Below are 25,337 nucleotides of genomic sequence, written 5' to 3'. Positions count from 1 at the left end.
TTTAGTGTCCTTGGAAGATTAGCACCATCTATCGTGAATCTTTTACATTACACCTGTGTATTGCTTAGTGTCCTTGGAAGACAGGTAGTGCCATCTATCGTGAATCATTGACATTACACCCCTGTAAGTTAGTTTTATATATATATATATATATATATATATATATATATATATATTAACACAAAATCATTTCATCTTACCTCGGGAATAACTTGCAGGTAATGTAAAAGATTCATGATAGATGGAGATGGCGCTATTTGTCTTCCAAGGATGCTAAAGCAATACACAGGTATTCAAAATATTAACTTCTTATATTTCAGAGTCCTTGTTTTCCACAAGTTAACGACAGGATATACTTTGAATGTACTGTGTCATATGTTTGTTAGTTCTGTGTGGTGAAGTTGTTTTATATCTGCATCTTTTGGCAATGAAACTATATTCTGTGAGTATTGAATTGGTTTTTCAATTCGGGTTTTTCATTTTGTGGCTTAGTTTATAGGGTTTTCAGTGGTTCTAGGGTCTTGCTTATAATGTGAACGGTGATAAGTTTTCGTATTTCCCTGCTCAGTTAATATTGTGGTTTTCTGAAGTCTTGGCATTTGTCCTGATCTCTTCATATTTTTTTTTTGTCGAAAGTGAATTAAAGCTTGTTCAAGGATTTGACTGCCCACTTGCTGTTAACTCAGTGGTTTAGTACTGAGTTTTGTGTAGTTTTTTTTATTTTGGGGTGGAACTGCCTTACGAAAATGTTTTGGAAGTTGGTGAAATATTTCCAGTTGTCAAAATTTGTGTAAGGCTGATAGTGCACGTGTTTACTTTAAAAATAATTTTCATGGTTACCCACAATTTAGTATGGTGTGATGAGTACGTAGGTTAATTAGTTCGTGGTTTATTTTTAAGCCCTTTGAAATATTTTGAGGAGCTGAATAGACTTGGAGTAACTCGTGGAGAAATTTTTCCCCTGTGGTTAAATTATGGCTTTCTCGTTTCATATCTTAATTCTGGGTTCCGGGTTGGTGGCAGGAATATATACAGTAGTTCTAGGTTGCTCGTGTTTAGTTTGTTTTTGGTGGTTACGGCGTCTTTTATTTCGACGCTGTGTAACTGGACTGTGGAATTTAAACGTGGTAAATTTTGAGGATAGGAGATATGCATCCTTCAGCGGAAAACTTCCATAACTGTGGTTTTGGACTTCAGCAATTGGTCACTTCATTTAGTCCGTATGGGTTTACAGGTGAACTGCGAATAATCGTGATTTGATCAGTCCGGCATCAAAGGACATTGAACATGAAATTAAGTACACGAGAGCATATTACACCCAAACTAAAAATTCCTTTGAAACTAGAAGGAAATACTAATACGTAATACGAAAAGCTCTTTGCGTATTAATTAACGTTAACATAAATCTGGATCCTGCAGAAAAAATCCTCAAGGTTTTAGTAGCTCGACCATCACAGCGAAATTTTCCATAGTTTCGAATTACTGGTGACTTTTTAAGGTTTTCTAGCTTTTTCTTTAACTAGATATAGCTATACTTGTGAAACTGACACATAGGTTAATTGCTGGCGTTTCTAATACTTTTGAAGTCTAATAACTTTACCTAGTAACCCGCTTAAAAGCGTGGATTTTGAATTAAATAGCTTAATTGTTCAAAGGATCAGTGTATGGTCTACAGAAGCGAAAGTGTCTTTACGGTAGTTAGCATTTAGTATTTGAATGAAGAAACCATTACACGGGCTCAGGCGCAACAGCAAACCCCTAGTTAAAGTAAATGGCTAGAGCTTAATGTTACGGTGCCAGTGAGTTACAACAGTTTATAGTATAGGGGGGAACGAAAATAGTGAAATTACTAGTGCTTGAGCGCACGAAACATCAAAGGTAAATTGCCTTTAGATTTCGGTTTTAGTAGGTATAGTACTCGGGGCCATTTAGTAGATCATAAAGGAAATAATTTTTTCTGTTTTGATATGTTGAAGGGGTTTATAATTTTTGGGTAGTTGGCAGTTTTTTCATAACTGGCTTGCAATTGCAGCCTTTATTTTGGTTTTGCATAGTGTACTGGCTGTTCGTGTCCGGAGTGCAATATGAGAGTAAGACATCTTTTAAACCTGGTGTGGTGTGCAGGGCACGAGAGATACCTAGGTTTAACACGTAATATCCTTGAAAGGCCAACTAACTCCATATCTTTGGAACCATAACTGGGAACAGGTCCGTTAAGAAACTTCAGTATCTGAAAGGAAAGTGCTCAGGTTTACTGGGAGTCTCAATGAAGGGGTCAAATGGAATAGCCTTAGTTTTTGGTACGGGTTGACTGCACGAAATTAGTCATTGGCTATCGTAAAATCTGCTGCTCCATGATCAGAGGGTTATTTATTATTGCTCGTAAGTTAAATATTCATGGGATGGTGAAAGGGGTTGTCAAAGATGCCACTAAGATTGATGTGGGCGTCTGTGCTTGACTGGTGAAGTTTGCGTTGAACCTAGAATATTTAGTTTAACGGTCACTTTTAAACCGGTGATTTGAGTTAATTTTCCTGAACTGTCAACCTTGCATAACGACCTTGACAGTTGGGTGGGTCATGGCTAACATGGGTAGAGTAGAAAGGTATTTTATTTGGTAAGGTGTAGCGTTATAAAGTTATCTAGAGGATGCCCTAAACGGTGCTGCTGCAGCGGCGTTTTGCAGCTTTTTCATCGCTAATGTTTTAATGCTGATGCAGTTGAACTGAATTTATATTTGTGGTATAGCCATATTCATTACTCCTTAGGTTATGCGTGTTGTGGTGATACGCGTAATATCCTTAAAAATGAGAAACCTAAGTATCTTGATTCACTGGTGTTTACGTGAAGGGAAAAGTAATTTGAATTTGCAGGAAGTCCTTTAAGTCATAGGTTTTTAAAGTTTGAATTTTTTTTTTTTTTTTTTGCTCTAGTCTAATGTAACGGAGGAATGATTTAGGAAAATGGTCGTCACATGTCACGTCAAATTAGTGCCTAAGTTAATTGGAACTTAACATAACAGCCTTCTTGTGTTCAGTAAATCTCGAAGCAGAATTATTTCAGAATTAACTATGAAAGATTTCGTAATTAGACTGTGAAAATTACTGTAATATTTTAAGACTATTTTAATTAAGTACTTGACAAGTAATCGTAATTTCAATTTTATCGTTTTATCAAAGATCTTGGTTATTCGTATAGGAACTTTAATGCATTTAAAGGCTTATTCTAATTGTAATGTTAGCTAATCTTTGAATGTTTTCTTCTGTAGGTAATGCATTGCCAATGGCATAGAGGAATCTGTATTCCACCGCCGCCGTTATGTTAGTTACAACGTGGACAAAGAAAACTACACACTGGACAACTTACGATAAATAACTATCTTTTGTTGAAAAATATCGTGGCTTCTATTGCTTGTAAAAAATCTTTGTAGAAGGTATTCAATAAATAACTAATGTTCTTGGGCATTTATTGTTCCTTTATGGTATCGGTGTTTAAAAAGCTGATTTTGGTGAACTTAAGTTAAACTTAATTACTGTTAAATTGTGCATGAAAGTTTTCACACTGTGATGTAGAGTACTTGTATGCCTAGAATACTTGTATTCCTCACTAATGGCATAACTTACGAGGAGCCTTTAAAGTTTAGAGCCAATAACCTTAAGCTATAAAATTGTGTAATGAGCACTGTACTAGTTACAGCACAACTAAACTCTTAATAAACAGATGAATAAGTACATGATATTGAGGAAAAATTTTATATCTTATTCGGAAGTGCTTCTGCAAAGAAAATTCGCTAAAAATCTGAAGATAGGTTATAAATATGTAAAAAACCTGAAGCTATAAGAATATCTCAAACCTAGTTTTTAAAAACTGACACCTGGTATAGTTGTAGTAAGTGCAAAGGAATTACCTGCTCACTACCATTTTGCAGGACTAGGAAGGGTGGGTCAAGAATAGAGTAAGCTTGCGGTATTATCGTGCAAGTTCACTTTTAATTTGGTCTGGTAATTGCTTCGTCTTTGGCACAAGTGGCATTCGTGTATATCAGCATATGTAACTGTCATTTGTAGGCTACAGAGGACAAAGTTTGACTGAAATCTCACTTTTTATGTAAAGGAATGTAATTTTTGGATAATGTAAGTCTGAGAGAACTCTGGTATAATTTTGCGCTTAATGTTTTGTACAGCGTTTGGATGTAGAGTGCACGACTTAATGCCTTCAAGATTTTGACAGTGTTCTGTTAATTTAGTATACTGACGTATGTATTTAGAATAATTAGGTTAGCGTGAGAGGTTCCAAGCACGCTCAGTTCACCCTAATGTTGGTGAAAATCATTTCAGCTGACGTCCATTTACGTGCATTAAGTATTTTAATTCAAAGCTCAGAAGTTATCAGGACTCGGGAGATCACTTGGGGCATATGTTGTAATTAAAGGGGTAATTAGCGTGGAACTTAACTAGTCCTTCCTTGATCTGATTAACCAATGTTGCACCGCAGTGATCTACTGGGGTTTGTAAAGGTTGCGAAAATAACAATGTAAGGTACACGGGAAAATTCCAACTGTCACAAATGCTCATGGCAGAAATCGGTTAGGAAAGTTTGCCAACAGTCCTGCAAACTAATAAATTAAGATACGTTCTTGATCAGGCTAAATGAAATTAGAGGCAGCATGTCTGTTAAAAAGCAGCTTGATCAGACCGGTATTTTCTACGTGCTTGAAGATGGAGTAAACATGCATAGTAACGGTCAATGTTTTGTCAATCTAATGCCGCATCCACACGGTCGAACTGTCTTCAGACTGTCTTTACCATACAAAGTATGCAAACTGACCGAAACTCCGTCCAAACGGCAGAGCTACAGGACAGCTTACGGGCTTTAGGTTATCACTAATCTGTCGGCAGCAAGTCGAGGCAGCGTGTGGTTGTGGTAGTGTATATATATACCATCTGTTCCACTCCCCGACTGCTACGACATTTTCATTTGCCTCATTTCCCTACGGTACTGGTTCCTGAGATTCATTTTTTTCTTAAATCACTTGTCAAAACTTTGAAGCTTTTACTGGTAATCTTATCGGTTATCTCTTTAAGGGCTGCAGCACGTTGGTTTCTGTTCCTATAAGAATCACTTACTTTCCACAAACAATGTTCGTGCAGTAATTCGATTAATTCAATGTTATCCCGAGACCAATACGTGTTTGAGGTTAACATGATGCACAGTAGTAAATCTAAGAAAAAAAAATTCTTGACTCAGTCAGGATAGAAACAGACTGAAAACTGATTTTGTCTGGCAGCGTCGTAGTTTCATATTCAAAGTCAGAACAAGGGCATTTTGTGCACTCTAACAGCAAACACGGACAATTCGTGGTTTTGTCCGCTTAAATTGCCCATTTACAGAATGTCTTTTGTGTCTGCGGACAGTTCGACCGTGTGGACACGGCATAATGAACATGCCAAAGGTTTCGACGCAACTAAGCTATTTAGATCCAGAGAGATCTGAGAAACTAAAATTGAGAAGGTTACTAGTAACAATCTAAAAGCATCCTGGAATTATAATGTGGGGCGTTTAAGTATTCCTGAGACACTACTACAGAAGTTCATCTTGAGGTAGCATGAGAAATACAAACATTCGGTAAGTGAACGTGCAGTGCGTTTAGTGTTTAAGAAAAATGGCAAATAACCTGGAAAATTTGGTTGCTCAGAATGTGTGCATTTTTTCCTTGAAGGACTTATTTGGACTTCAACAATGCAGCGTATTCGAGACGGCCGTACCCTGTGGGAGAGGATCGGTTAGAAGTTTAGTGTTCGAGACTGTCTTGGTATGATTAATGGGCAATGGTTCAGATTCATAGGCCAGCTTGGGAACTTGATGGTTGGTCGTGGCGTAAACTCAATTTCTTGAAGGAACTGATGTCCCCTTTGTCTCCAATACAGGTAATAGTGTCTGTGAAAAAAAAATTTGTAAACGCAGGTCTCAATTTTAATGTTTTCATAATGTAAATCGCACTCCTTAGGAATCTTGAATCATAAGTTGCCATTATAATCGTGATCCCATTGGGTGTTGCATAATTATATTGATTTTGACTGATGCTACTTTTAATCTTGTAGGACGATTGTTACCAAACAACTGGACGATGGTGGTAACTACACTAAGCGGTCGTGATCTATCAACAGATCTTATTTCACTAGCGTCATTGAATGGATGAAGTCTTTGTTCCAAGAACGAGGTGTAATTATGATGTTATTTAGGACGACTTCGAATAATCTTGACTGCACTACAGGTAATAGCAGCATATCTCTTGTCAGATGTACAAAATTGCTTTTTTAGTAAAATGTAAAGGTTTAATCTTGCACTGATTTTTTGAAAAAATTCCCTAAGGTTACCAAAAGCCTGACATGAAAACCTTGTCGATTATAGCTGAAATTTAAGTCTTTGCATAAATATGTATGTGGTTGTTCAAATGTCAAAAGTTCCGAAAAGTTAACCTGGGAACCTTCCATATCTCTAGGATGGTGTAGAACATTTTAATAAGATGAGGTCGTGGAAGACATTGAGATCGTGGAAGACATTGAGATTGTGAAAGCATACCTGGTTGTATCCCCCGTTTGAAATTGGTCCGAAACTCTACACAGAAGGCATGAAGACAGAAAATATTTGAAGGGTGTAGCCTGTGGAAGGGGACCGGTTAGAAGTTTGGTGTTCGAGGCAGTCTTGACATAGTAAATGGATAATGTGGATGACGATTCTGAATCAAAGCCCAACGTGAGATCTTGGTCGTTGGTCGTGGCGTAAATGTAACTTACTTCAGGAGTACCCGAAGTCACCTTGGTCTCAATACAGGTAATATAATTCTGTAATCTGTATGTTAAAACAATAGTAAAAGCAGGTTGCAATTTTAAGCTTATGTAATTGACACTTTAGGAATCTGGAATCCTTAGTTGCACATGGTATGGTGTTGTATTTACGACTGATGTAACTGAATCTTGTAGGACGATTGTTACCGAAGAACTCGAAGGTGGATGTAACTCAACGGACGTGGTACATTAATGGGCCATGTTCTACGGGCATTGTTGTATCAAGTGTTTCTTGCTCAAAGGACGGAGTGTAATAGTGATGCCATTAAGGAGGACTTCGAGTAACCCTAGCTTCAATGTAAGTAATAGCAATAGTAAGGCTCTTAGATTGTCAGCTGTACATAATTTTTTTTTTTGTAAAATAAATGGGCGCCTTGTATGCATTCATTTTGTCTTAAAGGTCTAAAATGAAACTTTTTTGTCAGTTAAATTGAAATTTTAAGTCTATCACAGCGGAAGCTTGTAACTGGTTATTTTCGCTATAATTTCTAGAGTTGTGCAACTTTAATGAAATAACCTCAAAACTTTCTTTAAGCGTTCAATCTCTTTTCTAGGATGACGCACCATGGGCCAGATATATTTCGAGCAACAAAAGAGCTTGTGGAAGCCAAGATTGTGGAACCTCACCTGTTTATTTTTCCCATCGTATGAATCGTGCAAAAAATTCCACGTAAAAGGCGTGGAGATAAAATATATCTGATACAGGTAATATATGTTAAGTATTGTAAGTGCATTTAAAAAAGCATTTTCACACTGGGATAGCGTCAGTCTTACGTACTTATATTTCCCTAAGGACATTTCGGTCAGTGAAGCATTAAGACAAAAAGATTTGGAGGTATATTCGCTGATCTGTATGTCTCCTGATGTCATAAGATTCAAGTTTCTTGTGATTAGGTCTCGGGATGAATTTCAGCTTTGATTAGATTACCGGTCAATAAAAGATTTTGCATATTAAGTATGGGAGGAATTTGCTTGTCCTGCACCTCAAGGAATGGCCAACAATCCCCAGTATCCCTTTTGAGAGGGCAGACAATGTTTTTCGTGAAGCTAGACTGAACTCATTGGTAATAAACCTTCTGGCGCTGGGCCTCTGTCGAGTGTTTTAGATTATGCTGGTTTACTCCAACCTCAGGTTTGTTCCTCTTAACTGGTAGTTTGAAAACTTAGTTCCAATCCAGTGTTTATGCTGAGGCGCCAGTGTGTGAAATTGGAACGTGGCCTGGTGCTGGGTGTACAAAGATTGATCTAGTTTAATCTTTCGCATGCTCCACTTTGACTGGAGTAAAGCTGGTGCAGGAGATTAAAGACTTCTATGTTACCTGTATAAGGGTCATAATGAAAGGAATTATTTTGGTCCACTTCTCTATTGCTCAATCTTTTCATAAAATATTCTTCCCTTTCACTACGTTTCTAGAGGGATTTCTTGCCTTGTAACCTTACAACTTTTATAAACTGGCACGAAAGGAGACATTTTTAATTTGTATATCTATTTAATTTGTATATATATCTAAAGCAGTTAATGCTGGGTTTTATGGACTATGGTTGTGAACAGATTTTGTTCTACCTTAACCGCAAGATTACTGTGCTGTACTTTTCTGCTGAAGTGTACAGTCATCAGGTGGATTATTTGTTTTAACTTTATCAGAGAACTTGGAGAGGGATTTTCCCCAGTTTTGATTCTTGATTAAATGCTAAATTGTGAGCGCTGTTGAGTCTAAATTGAAAACTCTCTGCAATGAATTGGGAAGAGACTGAAAGGCAGAGTCATGTTCTATGGTGGTAATTAAAATAGTTTCTTTAGTTTCTTCCTGCAGCAGGTGAGATAGTGGAATTTACAGCGTCAGGCTTTGAAGATGAAGTCAGTGTTAGTGATAAGTTCGACACTTGAGTTGTCGTTTTTAATCCGAAAAAGGCAAAGTTTTCTCGTTTCGTGAAGTGAGACCCTGGTGTTGAAGTTATTGCAGTTACACTTCTGAAAGTTCTTCAGTCCATGAAAAAGCAGCATAAGGCTGTGAACAGTTAACCTTAACGAGAGCAGTTAACCTTGACGAGAATAGCCAAGATTAAGCGTAAAAAATAAACATGCCACAGGGTCTAAATTATAAGCAGCTACTAGAGAAGTTTAATATTGACCGTCAGTTACTATAAGAAACTTCTGTGTACAATTCGTGACTTACAAGTGTTCTTCCTCAGGATTTCTGGTTATTTGAATGCTCGATTTTGTTCTTAGTATGGGAAAATGGAGTTTCATGACTATTGCAAATTTCCTTTTTTTTTTTCTTGGCTGTTTTGTTCAGCGGAAACTTTGTGCAGTTTTTCATGCATAATGATTATGTATGGGTTACAACGTTCTCGATAACCTGACCAAACAGGTGACCACTTGCTTGTCTTGCAAATCTCCTTATTCAAAGCTGGAGGTTTGAATTTTTCTTAATTGGATCCCGTAGAAAAAGTATTTTCTGATAAAATGGGTATAAATTTTATTCAGTGATAAAGTATGAATTTTCATAATTTTGAGATTTTCAGGGGAGATTTTAGAGCATATAGGTATAACTTGCGATAATCAGAATGTATTTTGTCATATTTTCAGGGGTGGGAATTTTAATTTATAGTGTAAAGTATCTTATTTTAGGTTTTCAAGGGTAGGGATTTCATTATTTTTAGTGAAAGGTTCATAATTTTATATAAATTAACTTGAAGCTCCAGTTAACTGTTCAATAATTCTTTATCGTACGATGTGTTTAGAAGATTATATTGAACCTCCCAATATTTCTCTTTCAGCAGGAGACTTCAAGAGGGAATTAAGGTGTGGGACTGAGCACCAGGCATTTCCGGAAGGACGTTATGTAAAGCGCGGTGCGAGCATGATTTTAACACGCGCCTTCAATCTGATGGAAACCAGGAAGTCGGTACGTCAAGGAAGGGTTTCTAGTGTATCCAGTATATAAAATTTGGTGGTAGCTCTACAATAGGAGGACATAGAAGCAGCAAGACAATGAAATGGTTGCTAAAGGTACAAGAAAATTGCTTTAGAAGCAGAGAAGCAGTCGGCGTAAATGAAGAAAAAACGATTAAAGGAAAACTTGGATTTAAGCTGTTTTGTAAATGAAGAAAAAAACGAATTTGAGGCACTTAAGAAATAGGCGAAGAGGAGAGATTCGTAGAACACGACGACACCTAGTATAGTAGTGAAGAAATTGCCGTAGGAGAAAGGAAGTGACAGTTTCGAAAGTCACAACCATGAGCTTTAGCTGTGGAAAAAGTTTAAACACTATATATATTAGAGATAACTATTCGTTGTAAATTGTTGTAGCGCCCTAGGGAGTTAAAACTAAAAGTTAAAAAATACAAGTGCTTTTATTATATTTATTGCTTACATTTACGTCTATACATCTGTTCACATTTCGCCTTCATGTTCCGATCATTCTTATCCTAAAAAAAATCCACAGCTTTCTTTAGCTCCCAAGTAATCTTCACACCTCCCCAATACACGACAGTTTTTAATTTCCCTCCATCGTTTTCGAAGAGCTGCCGTCTTCGTCCAGATGACTTAAACGCCCTGACTGTCTAAATTGATCATCTCTCCATGTAGAATCTTCACCGCAATATTTTTCCCTACATGATTCACTTCGCCACGTTTTTCTTTCAACTCATTTTCGTAGCGATGCTCTTAACCTACGAATTAAGTTGTCTTTCAAAGACCAGATTTCAGCTTGTATTTCCTCCTCAATCACGCAGGTGATGATTTCCATTTTTCTCTTATATTCACTGGTCCCGCTTCATCACACTTCTGTAAAAAAAAGTCAGCACATTATGAAATAATCAGCTTTATAAAAAGCATTAGTTTGAATACTAACAAATTCAAAAAAAAATACATGACTTCGACAGCAAGAGTTCTATAGTTAACGCTTAAATTTCAACGGCAAATCTAGTAAAGTAAGTAACATTAAATTTCAACGGCAAATCTAGTAACACTATAATTAAAAATTTTTACAGCAAATATAGCTAGTAGTAGTTCTATATAACGAAAACATTGTAAAAATCAAGAGGCAAAAGGTAACAGTCAACAGCAATAAAGTTGTTCTTCACTGATTTTTAAAAATCTTTGAACAAAAATATTTTTCAAGCAACTTACCAATTAACGTTATTTCAGAGTCGACAAGGTAGAATCAACTAACCAAAATAACTTCGAGGCTCAACTTTTACAAACAATTACCTGCGAAATGTAAAAAACGTTACGCTTAACTTATCAAAACATACGGACTAACCCGTAACCTAAGCTGAAAAACCAAACCAATTGCAATAAAAATCCCGTAGCCTCAGCTGAATAACCAAGTCAAGCCAATTACAATAAAAATTGAAGTACAACATATCAAAACATGTGGACTTAACCCCGTAACATCAGCTGAATGAATCAAATCAAAATTACAAATCTTAATTTGTTACGAAAACCTTGAGAGAGTTAAACTTAAAACAATCAACAGCAATGCAATTACGTTTCCCCACTGATAATTTTCAAATATTAAAATAAGATAAGGTACTAACCAATTTTGGTCGAATATTTTGAGATAAGGTACTAACCAATTTTGGTTGAATATTTTAAGATAAGGTACTAACCAATTTTGGTTGAATATTTTAAGATAAGGTACTAACCAATTTTGGTTGAAAGTCCACAAAGTCACACCACAACTTACTACTTTGTTGCTTCTCTATGTAACTAATCTTAAAAGATTTACTTGTGGAATTTATATTAAAGTAAAAACTCTTCAAAATATGCATACCTACATTTGTAATTACAGTTGAATAAACTAGTACAAATTGTTACAAAACCGTTAAATGCCTAGTTTACAATTCTTTTGCCAATCAGATTCAAAAAAACGTTTTACTCTAGCTTTCTTTGTAATGGAGAACCATCAGGAAAAAACTGCCTGCATTGTCAGCTGCAAAAAAAGGCTCTGAAACTCAAATGTCTTTACCTAGTTAATTCATCCAAAGATTCCGTGGTGTCTACACAAAATGTACTGAGTAGTGAAGAAAACTCAGTATTCACGTAGTTAACATTCTTATTGTGAATCCTATTCTCCAAGTTATTTCCACTAATTTTAGGAATCCACAATCAAGCTCGTATTTTTTTCCCGAGTCTGTACAAAAGTTCCGTATACAGTCCTCTCTACATTTTAGCCTAATTTCCTCTTCCATATCTCTTCGTAGCGATCTTCACCCCAATGTAGCCTAAGAATCCTCTGCCCTTCAAAAATCAGCTTGTCTAAATTCATCTTCATAACACACCTGCAAATTAAATGCCGCATAAGAACACTTGAATTATTGCAATAACACACCAAAAAATTCAATGCCACTCCTAAGTTCAAATCCACTATGCTTACTATTGATTTTTTGGTGATTGTGGAATCAGTTTTGACATCGATGCACAATGAAATTATTTATCTTACATTTTGATACCAAATATACTACGAAAAGTCTACATACTGAAAAAACTTACTGCAAATTAAGACTAAACTTTAATCAACAGCAATGATCTTTCTTCACTCATTTTGTTAAAACATTTTGAACTTAAACGTTGTTATAAGTTGAGTCCGAATCAAGTCAACGACACCCCAACTTGACAACGACACCCCAGCTTGACAACGTTGCTTCTAAGTCAATGACACCCCAGCTTGATAACGTTGCTTCTCTACGTAACTATTTCAACTTCCTGTCTCGAGGTAACTCTAATCTCAAGTATTTACCTGTGGAATTCACTAAATTTTACAACTACAGCTTTGCAAAATACGCAAAAATAAATTCTCAAATTGTTACATGATCGTTAAAAATGCCCCATTTTACATTTGGTCAAAACTAGGCACCACAAACCTAAATTTTCTTACTTTCATTTTAGTGGAAAACTTGAGACACTACCTACAGTCTGTTAGTTAACAGTTAAACCCCAATTTATACCTAAACTATTCATCCACTGCCACAATGGTCCCGTTGCGTCTAAATTTACAAGACAACCTCGCAGAAAAGGTGGAAATAAGTTCGAGTTCACCTCATGAATATTTTTTATTAATATTTTTGTTAATTGTGGATCATGTTCACCACCTTATTTTCACATTCTCTTCTCCCCTTCAAAGATTAGCTTTTCTAAATACCAAATTATCAAACACTTGTAAACAAGATACAGCATTAGAAACTAGCTTGCTTTCCAGTCTTTGCACAAAACTCCATATAAAAGTGCAAGCCTGATCAAGGTAGGTTCACTCACTTAACAAGGCTTTAAAACAGTGAACTACCCTCTAAAGCAATATTAAGTTCAGTTAATACTGAAGTACAGATATTCACGGTAGTACTAGTTTCTTTAATATGGTAAACCAAATTTAGTCTAATTTACCAGTCAACCTAGAAGCTGTTCTAAAAAGGAATATTAAACTTAATAGAATATTCAGGAATTCAAACAAATTACATTTTAAAACTGCAACAAATGTGCACTTAATACGCAAATTACAGTAGAGATTTTAATTTCTACCCGTATATCTACCCGGATATTATAAAGTCCATTTAACCTCCTACAGTAATCAAACTGGAAAACAATGTGACCATCTGCTTCACAAGTTCAACACAGTCCAGGTGCGTCAAGTTCGTCAGAGACAGGAAATACGGCTTTGCGACCAATTATTTTGGCCTTCTTCAGTCTGAAATATTGTCTTAATTTACTCATTTTAGTTATTACTCCAAATGGTCACAGCTTTATTCTATCTAGATTTCGATTTTTTTTCTACTGAACATTCAAGCAGCCAGGTTCCATGTTATGCCTTAAGCTCAGTTTCTACCACAAAAATCTGTTCAGATCTACACGGGTTTCAACATAAATGTTGCCTGTATAAATGTTTTCGGAACCTAAATAACACTCCTGTCAGATTTATACATCTCTCATACTACTATATATACTTCATTATGTCAGTCGAAGCCTGGGTTATTGTAGACTGAGATAACATTAACTCACTCGTTTAAACCCAAATATATCAAAATATTTCACAGCTGCAATTCACAAGCAGTAAGTCATTGCACAGCGTTTTAAACTGATAGTCGATAAATAAAAAACAAAGTTACGGATTTAAAATAACATAACCAGAGCTAAAATTAATGGTAAAAAAATTACTTCCTAATCTACTCCACAGATCAGTTGGTGTAAAGTAACAGTAAAACTAACTTACCCTAAGGTTAAAGCTAAGTTTTAGAATTTTTGATAAAGTTAAATTTTCACTCAGTTTACTACGATAGTAGTTCCCTTACAGTGCCTCCTGCTACTGTATTCGACTTCCACTTCCATCTGACAGGAAAATATATTTCATCTAGGTCTAGTTCTTTCTAGGTCTTAACTATTTTGCAAAGTTATCCTAATCATTCCATTAATATAATTAATACCTCTAAATTCACACACATATCGTAAGAGTTATCATAGATGAATATGCTTGGTACCATAGTCAAAATTCTCACCTGTTGCACATTGTTGGCACCAAAGATTAACATCTGGCTTACACTGCTGTCCTGTAGATCCATTTTACACGTCAAAACTCTGCATTGACACCACATACTCAATGCAATCCCTGTTGAATGAGATTACCAAGCTTTTTATCAACTAGTCCAACCATCTACCACCTCTTAAGACAAAGCTTTCATCAGTCTGGCCATAGCATTCCCATGCGGACCTTTTGGGTCTGGCTTACTCACCTTCTGAATACTTCACCAATCTATTAGTACAGGTTGTTACTTCGTGGCTGGCCCATCTTACCAAAAATGCTTGTGGTCCAAAGCAAGCTGCAATGCTGATGGGTTGTTTGAAGCTAGAAATTTGTGTACTGACAACCTCTAGTTCTTCATGCTACTTTTGAAGCAGACCTGTCAATCCATGAAAAATTTTGCATTAGAAATTTAAGGATATAAAGTCATTTTATACAACCTAATATGAAAGTTTTTAATCTGGTTTTATTAATTAAGGGTTCTCTTTAGCAATGTCAAATATAAACCACTGTGTATCAACATTTGTCGTCAAAAAGCTGTAGTTAAATCTAAACAAAGGCTTTATAAACAAAGCACTGCCATTCACCTGACTTCTAAATTCAATACAATTGACTCCTGAGACTACCCACAAAGTCTGATACTCAAACCCTTTAGCCTTTTATGTTAGAATTTCACCAGTCATCCATGACGAATTGACATCCTAATGCACAAACACTAATAATTATAGGTCCTATGAAGTTCCACAGGGTCATTTTTAATTTCTCCAACCAATAAAACCATGCCTCATTTCAAAACAGTGCCCCAAGCGCCAAGCACGCACCGGAAAGTGCCCCCCAACACCGAGCCTGCACCGGACAGTGCCCCTAAACATCGAGCACACACTGGATAGTGCCCCCAAACACTGAACACGCACTGGACATTACCCCCCAACACTGAGCACGCACCGGACAGTGGCCCCCAACATTGAGCATGCACTGGACAGTGACCCCCAACACTGAGCATGCACCGGACAGTGGCCCCCAACACCGAGCATGCACCGGACAGTGGCCCCCAACACCGAGCATGAACTGGACAAGGATCCCAACATCAAGCTTGCACTGGACAGTGCTCCCTAACACCAAGCACACACCAGACAGTGCCCTCAACAAACTGGTAAATGGCCTCAACACTGAACATGCACTGAAGTGTCTTCCACAACAGTACACACGAATGTGCCCCCAACACCAGACGCACTGGAAAAGTGGCCCCTGCATCAACACCAAACTTTCACTGTTAAGTGGCCTCCACACAACATGCACTGGCAAATCTTCAACACCAACAATGAACAGGAATGTGCCCCAAACACCAAACATGCACAAGAAAGGTAGCCTAAACACCAAAAACTTGCCGGAAAGTAACCTCAGCATCAAAAATGTACTGGAAAGTCATCAACACCAACAGTGCACAATAATGAATGCCTAACAACAAACATGCACAGGAAAACTGGCCCCAACACCAAACATTCACTGGGAAGTGGCCCCAAGACCAAACGTTCACTGGAGAGTGGCTCCGAGACCAAACGTGCTAAACGTGCACTGGAGAATGCCCCAGCGACCAAACATGCACTGGAGAATGCCCCAGCGACCAAACATGCACTGGAGAGTGCCCCAGCGACCAAACATGCACTGGAGAGTGCCCCCAAGACCAATCCTCCACTGGAGTGTGCCCCCAAGACCAATCCTCCACTGGAGTCTGCCCCAAGACCAATCCTCCACTGGAGTCTGCCCCAAGACCAATCCTCCACTGGAGTCTGCCCCAAGACCAATCCTCCACTGGAGTCTGCCCCAAGACCAATCCTCCACTGGAGTGTGCCCCCCAAGACCAATCCTCCACTGGAGTGTGCCCCCAAGACCAATCCTCCACTGGAGTGTGCCCCAAGACCAATCCTCCACTGGAGTCTGCCCCAAGACCAATCCTCCACTGGAGTGTGCCCCAAGACCAATCCTCCACTGGAGTGTGCCCCAAGACCAATCCTCCACTGGAGTGTGCCCCAAGACCAATCCTCCACTGGAGTGTGCCCCCAAGACCAATCCTCCACTGGAGTGTGCCCCCAAGACCAATCCTCCACTGGAGTGTGCCCCAAGACCAATCCTCCACTGGAGTGTGCCCCAAGACCAATCCTCCACTGGAGTGTGCCCCAAGACCAATCCTCCACTGGAGTGCCCCCCCAAGACCAATCCTCCACTGGAGTGTGCCCCAAGACCAATCCTCCACTGGAGTGTGCCCCCAAGACCAATCCTCCACTGGAGTGTGCCCCCAAGACCAATCCTCCACTGGAGTGTGCCCCCAAGACCAATCCTCCACTGGAGTGTGCCCCCAAGACCAATCCTCCACTGGAGTGTGCCCCCAAGACCAATCCTCCACTGGAGTGTGCCCCCAAGACCAATCCTCCACTGGAGTGTGCCCCCAAGACCAATCCTCCACTGGAGTGTGCCCCCCAAGACCAATCCTCCACTGGAGTGTGCCCCCCAAGACCAATCCTCCACTGGAGTGTGCCCCAAGACCAATCCTCCACTGGAGTGTGCCCCAAGACCAATCCTCCACTGGAGTGTGCCCCCAAGACCAATCCCCCCACTGGAGTGTGCCCCCAAGACCAATCCTCCACTGGAGTGTGCCCCCAAGACCAATCCTCCACTGGAGAGTGCCCCCAAGACCAATCCTCCACTGGAGAGTGCCCCCAAGACCAATCCTCCACTGGAGAGTGCCCCCAAGACCAATCCTCCACTGGAGAGTGCCCCAAGACCAATCCTCCACTGGAGAGTGCCCCAAGACCAATCCTCCACTGGAGAGTGCCCCCAAGACCAATCCTCCACTGGAGAGTGCCCCCAAGACTAATCCTCCACTGGAGTGTGCCCCAAGACTAATCCTCCACTGGAGTGTGCCCCAAGATCAATCCTCCACTGGAGTGTGCCCCCAAGACCAATCCTCCACTGGAGTGTGCCTCCAAGACCAATCCTCCACTGGAGTGTGCCTCCAAGACCAATCCTCCACTGGAGTGTGCCTCCAAGACCGATCCTCCACTGGAGTGTGCCTCCAAGATCAATCCTCAACTGGAGTGCCCTCCCACGACAAATCCTTAACTGGAGAATGCCCCAGCACCAATCCCCCACTGGAGGGTGCCCCCAGCACCAATCACACAATAGAGAGTGCCCCTATTACCAATCACACAATAGAGAGTGCCCCAACACCAATTGCACAATGGAGAGTAGCCCCCAACAACAACCGCACAATGGAGAGGTAGCCCCCAACACCAATTGCACAAAGGGGAGTGCCCTACGCACACTGGAGTGTGCTCCCAACACCAATCGCACAACGGAGAGTTCCCCCAGAACCAATCGCATAATGGAGAGAGCCGCCAACACCATTCGCACACCAAGAGTGCGCCCCCAGCAGCAATCGCACACTGGAGAGTGCTCCGCACACCAATCCCACACTGGAGAGTGCCCCGCACACCAATCCCACACTGGAGAGTGCCCCGCACACCAATCCCACACTGGAGAGTGCCCCAGCACCAATCCCACTCCGGAGAGTGCCCCCAGCACCAATCCCACTCCGGAGAGTGCCCCCAGCACCAATCGCACACCGGAGAGTGCCCCCAGCACCAATCTCACACCGGAGAGTGCCCCCAGCACCAATCCCACACCGGAGAGTGCCCCCAACACCAATCCCACACCGGAGAGTGCCTCCGAAATCAACCGTACACTGGAGAGTGCCCCCTACACCTTTTGCATGCTGGAGAGTGCCCCAACACCATTTGTGGGTGCCCCTACACCATTTGCACACCAGAGCGTGCCCCAACACCATTTGCACACTGGAGAGTGCACCCAACACCATTTGCACACTGGAGAGTGCACCCAACACCATTTGCACAATGGAGAGTGCCACCTACATCATTTGCACACTGGAGAGTGCCTCCTACACCAACCGCACACTGGAGAGTGCCTCCTACACCAACCGCACACTGGAGAGTGCCCCTACACCAACCGCACACTGGAGAGTGCCTCCTACACCAACCGCACACTGGAGAGTGCCTCCTACACCAACCGCACACTGGAGAGTGCCTCCTACACCAACCGCACACTGGAGAGTGCCTCCTACACCAACCGCACACTGGAGAGTGCCTCCTACACCAACCGCACACTGGAGAGTGCCTCCTACACCAACCGTTCACTGGAGAGTGCCTCCTACACCAACGATTCACTGGAGAGTGCCTCCTACACCAACCGCACACTGGAGAGTGCCTCCTACACCAACTGCACACTGGAGAGTGCCTCCTACACCAACCGCACACTGGAGAGTGCCTCCTACACCAACTGCACACTGGAGAGTGCCCCCTACACCAACTGCACACTGGAGAGTGCCTCCTACACCAACTGCACACTGGAGAGTGCCCCCTACACCAACCGCACACTGGAGAGTGCCCCCTACACCAACCGCACACTGGAGAGTGCCCCCTACACCAACCGCACACTGGAGAGTGCCCCTACACCATTTGCACACTGGAGAGTGCCCCTACACCAACCGCACACTGGAGAGTGCCCCTACACCAACCGCACACTGGAGAGTGCCCCTACACCAACCGCACACTGGAGAGTGCCCCTACACCAACCGCACACTGGAGAGTGCCCCAACACCATTTGCACACTGGAGAGTGCCCCTACACCAACCATTTGCGCACTGGAGAGTGCCCCTACACCAACCGCACACTGGAGAGTGCCCCAACACCAACCGCACACTGGAGAGTGCCCCTACACCATTTGCACACTGGAGAGTGCCCCCACACCAACCGCACACTGGAGAGTGCCCCTACACCAACCGCACACTGGAGAGTGCCCCAACACCAACCGTGACACTGAGAGTGCCCCTAACACATTTGCACACTGGAGAGTGCCCCTACACCATTTGCACACTGGAGAGTGCCCCCTACACCAACCGCACACTGGAGAGTGCCCCATGCGCACACCAACCGCACACTGGAGAGTGCCCCTACACCAACCGCACACTGGAGAGTGCCCCTACACCAACCGCACACTGGAGAGTGCCCCTACACCAACCGCACACTGGAGAGTGCCCCTACACCAACCGCACACTGGAGAGTGCCCCTACACCAACCGCACACTGGAGAGTGCCCCTACACCAACCGCACACTGGAGAGTGCCCCTACACCAACCGCACACTGGAGAGTGCCTCCTACACCAACCGCACACTGGAGAGTGCCCCCTACACCAACCGCACACTGGAGAGTGCCCCCTACACCAACCGCACACTGGAGAGTGCCCCCTACACCAACCGCACACTGGAGAGTGCCCCCTACACCAACCGCACACTGGAGAGTGCCCCCTACACCAACCGCACACTGGAGAGTGCCCTACACCAACCGCACACTGGAGAGTGCCCCTACACCAACCGCACACTGGAGAGTGCCTCCAACACCAACCGCACACTGGAGAGTGCCTCCTACACCAACTGCACACTGGAGAGTGCCCCTACACCAATTTACACTGGAGAGTGCCCCAACACCAACCGCACACTGGAGAGTGCCCCTAACACCAACCGCACAGTGGAGAGTGCCTCCTACACCAACCGCACACTGGAGAGTGCCCCCTACACCAACCGCACACTGGAGAGTGCCCCCAACACCATTTGCACACTGGAGAGTGCCCCAACACCATTTGCACACTGGAGAGTGCCCCCAACACCATTTGCACACTGGAGAGTGCCCCCAACACCATTTGCACACTGGAGAGTGCCCCCAACACCATTTGCACACTGGAGAGTGCCCCCAAGCCCAACTGTGCACTGGTGTGTGCCTCCAAGCCCTACCCAACACCGATCGTTCACTGGAGTGAGCTCCAACACCAATCAAACACTGGAGTGTGCTCCAATACCAATCAAACACTGGAGTGTGCTCCAATACCAATCAAACACTGGAGTGTGCTTCAAAACCAATCAAACACTGGAGTGTGCTTCAAAACCAATCAAACACTGGAGTGTGCTTCAAAACCAATCAAACACTGGAGTGTGCTCCAACACCAATTGTACACTGTAGAGAGTACCCCATCACCAATTGTACACTGGAGAGTGCCCCCATTACCATTCCTACACTAGAGATTGTACCCCATCACCAATTGTACACTGGAGAGTGCGCCCCACCAATCATACACTGGAGAGTGTACCCCATCACCAATCATACACTGGAGTGTGTACCCCATCACCAATCATACACTGGAGTGCGTACCCCATCACCAATCATACACTGGAGTGTGTACCCCATCACCAATCATACACTGGAGTGTGTACCCCATCACCAATCATACACTGGAGAGTGTACCCCATCACCAATCATACACTGGAGAGTGTACCCCATCACCAATCATACACTGGAGAGAGTACCCCATCACCAATCATACACTGAAGAGTGTACCCCATCACCAATCATACACTGGAGAGAGTACCCCATCAATTGTAAACTGGAGAGTGCCCCCATCACCAATCATACACTGGAGAGTGGCCTCAACATCAATCGCAGACTGGTGTGTGCCCCCAAAACCAATCTCACACTAGAGAGTGCCCCCAACACCAATCACACACACTGGAGAGTGCCCCCAACGCCAACCGCACACTGGAGTGTGTCCCCAACGCCAACAGCACACTGGAGAGTGCCCCCAACGTTAACTGTACAATGGAGAATGCCCCCAACACCAATTGCACAGTGGAGAGTGCTCCCAAAACAAATGTGCTCTGGAGATTGCCCCCAAAACCAAACATGCACTAGGCAGTGCCCCCAAAACCAAACGTGCACTGAGAAGTGTCCCTAACACTGACAAAGCACTAGAAAGTGAACCCACCACCAACAATGCACTGGAAATAGATACCAGGATGGAAAGTGCATTTAAAAGGGTCCAACACCCAAAAATGAGGTTTAAGTGCCCACATCACCATAAATACACACACCATTTATACACTATTAAGCTTTTGGTGACCCGACAAAGTAAAAATCTGCCTAACACCAGCAACCTTAATCTGCCTAGTACTAAATACTTGTAACACAGCACACACAATTATCCCATCATAAATAACTTTAAAAAATCAGCCATACTCTAAAAATAACAAAACAAACCTGAGAAATTGGTTGCATAAAACTTAAAACTCCTCCCGATACAAGCGGATATGTCAACCCAACGTTTAAAAAAATAGGCTCAACAGGAAATTACAAGGAATTTGACACTGGTGAACATTTCTGGCAAGATTAAGTTTTATCAATACTTATTATAATTCATACAAATTTAGGATATACATACTGCCTTACAGAACCTTCCATACCTTGTGATTAAGGTAAACTAACCTAAATTTTATTTAAAAGTATCATTTAACCTATAGTCCTAATTTATTGCAATGTTTCGAGTTTGCTGGTAAAGCTCTTTTCAATTGCCACACAAAGTAAACTCCTATTTTCAGTTCCTCTTTACTTTAAAGATTTTCAAGAGACTTAGCCAGTCGAGTTAGTAACTAAGCCGGCTGTCCGCAGAGGTAGCCTATGGCAGTTGATGTTTTTCTGTGTTTTACTTGTTTTACAAGAGTTTGAGGTAATATTTTGTCGGCCGGCTGTAACTAAACTAATTGACCTTTGAAGGCTACACGATGGTACCAACGGGTCCCCTGCACCGATCTATACAGTTCAAAGGTAAATTAGTTTAGCTACAGCCAGCTGGCAAAATATTACCTCAAACTCTTGTAAAATAAGTAAAACACAGAAAAACATCAACTACCATAGTCTAGCTCAACTGGACACTATTCGAAGCTTTCAGTCAGGGCGAAGAAACGTAAATAGGTTGCGGAGTGGTGCTTCGTGCCTTATCTGCTTTTTGAAATATTCTTGGCAAGCTCGTATGTTCTGGCATGTGGTAATATTACGCTGTGCGCACTAGCCACAGGGGTTACAGAAAATGTAAAAAGATTACTTTAAATTCTTGTAAAGCAAGTAAAATAACATAGGAAAACGTCAATTGCTACAGTAACTCAATGCGGAATATTGGCTTAGAATACTACTCTCTCAGTTGGAGGCATCAGGTGATTGGCTCGCCTGTAAGACCGCGCATGTGTGATAGGGCCTAGAATCAGGAGTAGTAGTAACGCATGAAAAGTGCCTTTGGAACAGCTCCCGCTCCATTTATTCACCCTTTTCTTTACCCTTGTTTTTCGTGTTCCAACTGACATATGTAAGAGGAAATACAACAATAGGGTGCCCAAACCTTTTCCCAAGTTATTTATCTCACCCAAAACCCCAAATCCCCAATGGGCCTCCCTTACCGTTAGCTATTCTCGAAAGTGTTTTGCCCCACCCAAAACCCCTTTACCGTTGGCTACAGTTCTAAGATAATTTACAGCTTAATTACATCCGAGCGACAAAATATTACTTTAAATTCTTGTTCGGCAGGTAAAGTACTATAGAAAAACGTCAACTGCCATAGCCAGCTCACCACGGACAGCTGGCTTAGATCTACCTTCATGAACAGTAAACACCCACAATTGACTATTTTCATAAACTAGGAATTGATGGATTAAAAGCCCCATTACAACTGTATGCCTACCACAGTTAAAAAAAAAATACAAGCAAGAGAAATATTATGCGATCCATAGTGTAATAATTCATATTCATAAATCCCTTTTCACAAATGGTATCCCTACAGTGACGGTGGGGGCACATTTCTAAGTGAATCCAAAATCATACACACTGCGTACTGTGTAGTACTCAAACCCGTTTAAGTAATAAAATACGCATGCCGTTTTTAAATTCATCAGAACCGGTAGCCTGAAATGTTTAACTCAAACAGTAAGTCGTTCTGTACAGTTACAGCTCCAATTATATAAATGACTGTACTCACTTAAAATCTTCCCCGAAGTATCGTGACCACAAACCAAAGTTTCAGAATCACTTGAAAATATTGAGCTCAAGCACTAACGATAAACACGAAACTCAATGACAAACAACCCCCCATTATTCAGAGGCGGTCGACCTTAGCTCGAACAAGGAGCAGAGAAGGGCAAGACGGATGAAAACATTCCGTTTCTTTTGGCTCCTTGAAAGCTTTTGGCGCCATCTAGTAGCTATGTGGCTTCCGTTGTTTTCTGGTTATGTATAATTTCACGAAAGCGTCTGGAAAATTATCGTATTTTGTAATTGATTCAGTAGAGATAATTGTTTGCGTCTGGAAAATGATGGTATTTTGTAATTAATTTCGTACAGATAATTACTGACGTCTGGAAAATGATGGTATTTTTTAATTAATTTAGTACAGATAATGATTTAGTCTGGGAAATGATGGTGTACTGTAATATAATTATTTACACGTCTGAAAGTGATGGTACTTAGTAATTAGTTTAGTACAGAGGGTTATTTTCACGTCTGAAAGTGGTAGTATCTAGTAATTAATTTAGTACAGACAATTATTCACACGTCTGGAAAGGATGGTATTTTGTAACGAACTTAGTACAGATCATTATGTACGACTATTAATTGTCGTGAAAAAATCGAGGTCTTTATTAATTTGGGAAAAGTAGATAAAAATTAGTAACGGAGAAAATGCAGATTTAAGGCTTACAAAACAAACCCTTTGATTTATATACCAATTTATCTGTCTACTTAAACGCCGAAGCAAATAATTTTTAAAGAATAAAATAACAAGTGCAAACTCAAAAGGCAAAAAGCTTTTACTCTATAACAGCCAATTTTTGAGTAATAAACTTCCTTCATATATTCCTACACTTGAATAATATATTGCAGTACATGAACAATTAATTATTATTTTTTTTTGCTCAACGAAGGTAAAATAAAGTTTGTATATGAATTCTTGCATCTAGCGTAAATAGTGGTATAAAATACACTTTTTTTGTTAGTAACAGCATTGATCTACTATTACAATAAATGACTCTTAATTAATAAATAGCTCTTAATTAATTAACAGTCAACAGAATTATGATTCGAGTAAACATCCTGTCCATTTACCTATCTATTTCCCATTTATCTAATTGACAATGCAATTGTCTGTACGTTACGACTGAATGTACGATCTAAGTGCTGGAATTGAATTCCAAACCATCCGTCTACCATAAAACAGTACTTATAAACAACTGAACATCTAAGGAACGGATAAATTAATACTATTTGCAAAGACAGAAGAGAAAATGCTTAAGTGATATGCAGCGGTCCCGAAGTCAGGAGGAAACGCATTGCCAAGATCCGTATATCAACCTTAGAGATTGCATTGCCTTACGAAGATGAGCAAACCATACGAGTGCTGTTGACGCAGACAATGTGACGTCATCAAGCCACAGTCTATAAGCGGAACCCACCTCGACAAGGACTGTGAAGGGTACGTGGAAACTACTATCGATACGCTCAAGTTCACGCAATTGTTTGTTATGGTGCTTTAAAAACAATGCATTCGTCTTTGTGAGAAATAATAAATAACATATTTGAAACAGACGTTCACTACGAATGCTGCACTGCTTTAGTTCGTTTGCAAGATGTAGTTACATGTTTCTGACATTTCTGCTGATCTGGCAACAATGCACGGATAAGGATGACGTAAACATAATTAAAGTTTTAAATATCTAAGTTAACGGATCGTTTCAGATTACGGTGGCCATTTCCAAATTCCCAAAAAGAAGGACAAATTTTTTTTTCCAACACCAATTTTTAACCTAAATTAAACATGATGATTATTGAAATATAAAATGTTGTATAAGTTGAAATATAAAATGTTGTATAATGTACTATATGTATATATATATATAATATATATATATATATATATATATATATATATGTATATATATATGTATATGTATATATATATATATATATATATATATATATATATATATATATATATATATATATATATATATATATATATATATATATATATA

At 40.8% G+C, this 25,337-nt stretch overlaps 3 long non-coding RNA genes across 6 annotated transcripts; 2 read left to right on the top strand and 1 right to left on the bottom strand.

Annotated features, from left to right (window-relative positions):
- Nucleotides 1–327: 327 nt before the first annotated feature.
- LOC136854098 (uncharacterized) lies at nt 328–3,457 on the top strand. The gene is made up of 2 exons (XR_010857629.1): nt 328–442; nt 3,269–3,457. It is a non-coding gene; the product is annotated as an uncharacterized lncRNA (long non-coding RNA).
- A 3,045-nt stretch (nt 3,458–6,502) lies between these two features.
- On the top strand, nt 6,503–10,006 carry LOC136854097 (uncharacterized). Of its 3 annotated transcripts, XR_010857627.1 has the most exons (4): nt 6,503–6,834; nt 6,984–7,146; nt 7,403–7,553; nt 9,630–10,006. It is a non-coding gene; the product is annotated as an uncharacterized lncRNA (long non-coding RNA). The 3 variants fall into 3 exon arrangements; XR_010857628.1 differs by having other exon boundaries at nt 6,511–6,834; nt 6,984–7,553; nt 9,633–10,006; XR_010857626.1 differs by having other exon boundaries at nt 6,511–6,834; nt 6,984–7,553.
- Nucleotides 10,007–10,268: 262 nt separating this feature from the next.
- Nucleotides 10,269–23,419, bottom strand: LOC136854096 (uncharacterized). Of its 2 annotated transcripts, none has more exons than XR_010857624.1 (6): nt 23,291–23,419; nt 14,577–14,744; nt 14,343–14,452; nt 11,825–12,137; nt 10,984–11,064; nt 10,269–10,638 (listed from the first exon to the last, which is right to left on the bottom strand). It is a non-coding gene; the product is annotated as an uncharacterized lncRNA (long non-coding RNA). The 2 variants fall into 2 exon arrangements; XR_010857625.1 differs by having other exon boundaries at nt 10,506–10,635.
- Between the last annotated feature and the right edge of the window lie 1,918 nt (nt 23,420–25,337).

The sequence above is a fragment of the Macrobrachium rosenbergii genome, chromosome 28, assembly GCF_040412425.1.
Source record: "Macrobrachium rosenbergii isolate ZJJX-2024 chromosome 28, ASM4041242v1, whole genome shotgun sequence".
Classification (NCBI taxonomy): Eukaryota; Metazoa; Arthropoda; class Malacostraca; order Decapoda; family Palaemonidae; genus Macrobrachium; species Macrobrachium rosenbergii.
The sequence above is the reverse complement of the archived record's forward strand: the minus strand, read 5'-3'. Positions and strand labels throughout refer to the sequence as shown.